Source organism: Parus major, chromosome 19 (assembly GCF_001522545.3).
Source record: "Parus major isolate Abel chromosome 19, Parus_major1.1, whole genome shotgun sequence".
Classification (NCBI taxonomy): domain Eukaryota; kingdom Metazoa; phylum Chordata; class Aves; order Passeriformes; family Paridae; genus Parus; species Parus major.
Genome location: NC_031787.1, coordinates 8,328,312 through 8,329,971, shown reverse-complemented (window position 1 = coordinate 8,329,971; position 1,660 = coordinate 8,328,312).

Sequence of the window (1,660 nt, the reverse complement as noted above, 5' to 3'; positions counted from 1 at the left end):
TCCCTGTCCCTGTGCCAAACTCCCTGTCCTTGTGCCACACTCCCTGTCCCTCTGTGCCACCCTCCCTGTCCCTCTGTGCCACCCTCCCTGTCCCTCTGTGCCACACTCCCTGTCCCTCTGTGCCACCATCCCTGTCCCTGTGCCACACTCCCTGTCCCTGTGTCACACTCCCTGTCCCTGTGTCACACTCCCTGTTCCTGTGTCACACTCCCTGTCCCTGTGTCACACTCCCTGTCCCTGTGTCACACTCCCTGTTCCTGTGTCACATTCCCTGTTCCTGTGTCACACTCCCTGTCCCTGTGTCACACTCCCTGTCCCTGTGCCACACTCCCTGTCCCCGTGCCACACTCCCTGTCGGGCTCCATCCCAGTGGATTCCCTGGGAATGCAGATCCTGCTCCAGCTCCAAAGGGGCTCTTCCTTCCAGGAACAAATCAGCCACCAGGCCCATCCCATCACCTTTTAATGCCATCAGAGCAGGATTATGCAGCAGGCCCAAAGGCATTTGGGACCTTAATCAGGTGCTGATTTGCTCAGCCCTTGGGGAGATACCAGCCTGTGTCTGTGGATGCAGAGCCTCATCCTGCAGCTCCAGGGGAGGCAGAGCCAAGCTCCTGGGGACACCGTGCCAGACCTTCCCTGCCACCTCCAGGAGCAGACAGGAGGATTTCTGCTCCTTCCCCAGGGCCTGGAAAGGTCTGTTCAGAGCAGAGAAGTCAGGGATGCTTCCTCCTGAATGCATTTTCTATTGACCTCACCTAAGTGTTTGTGGCTGGAGTCTCTCCCAAAGCTGATCCCTCTGTTTTTCCCTACCCAGTACAACACCAGCCCCCTTTCCAAAGGCACTTTGGTGAGCAGACATGGAGCAGGAGAGCCAGGCCAGTGGAAGAGGCCTGTGCCAGGACTGTGGCTGAAGGAGATCTCCTTTTCCAACACAGAAAGTGGCTGCATCCCACTCAGCTGTCCAAAAGTATCTTTGTATAATTTTCCCCATTCTCACCTGTGTAACGTTTATCCTTTCCTCACTCCAGAAAGGAGAGAAATAACACAAAAATGTCTTTTCTTCAACAGCCCAGATGCTTTTCAGTGGGATACATCCTCCATCAGCGCTGCCAGCTCCTCCAGATCCTCACTGGGCATCACCCCTCGCTGTCACTAGCCCCCCATTTCCATTCCAAGAAGTGTTTTCCCAACACTGGGAAGTGGCAGATGCCTCTCACACCTCCCCACCGCAGGCAGACAGAGAGCTCACAGCATTTCCCTTGCAAGTTTCTCTCCCTGTGGCTCCCCCAGCCCTCCCTTCCCGTTCCCTGAAGGCCATCACCTCCTCCTCTCCTGGGGCTGTGCCCTGACTGCCGAGGGTGCTCCAGCCCTGCCCGGCATTCCGGCAGGAGCAGAGGTGGGCAGTGCTGGCCCGGCCGCTCCCAGCGCTGCTCCTCCTGCACCGGGCTGGGGAGAGGCCGGCACGTTCCTGTTCCATGGAACCCCAGTGCCAGAGCTTTGCTAACAGGAGTGAGGGAGCAGTTCCCAAAGAGGGGCTGTGGCACCCCCAGGGGCTCCCCTGCTCCTGTGCTCCCTCTCTTGCAGCAGCAGCATGGGAGGAGGGATGGAGGGATGGATGGATGGATGGATGGATGGATGGATGGATGGATGGATGGATG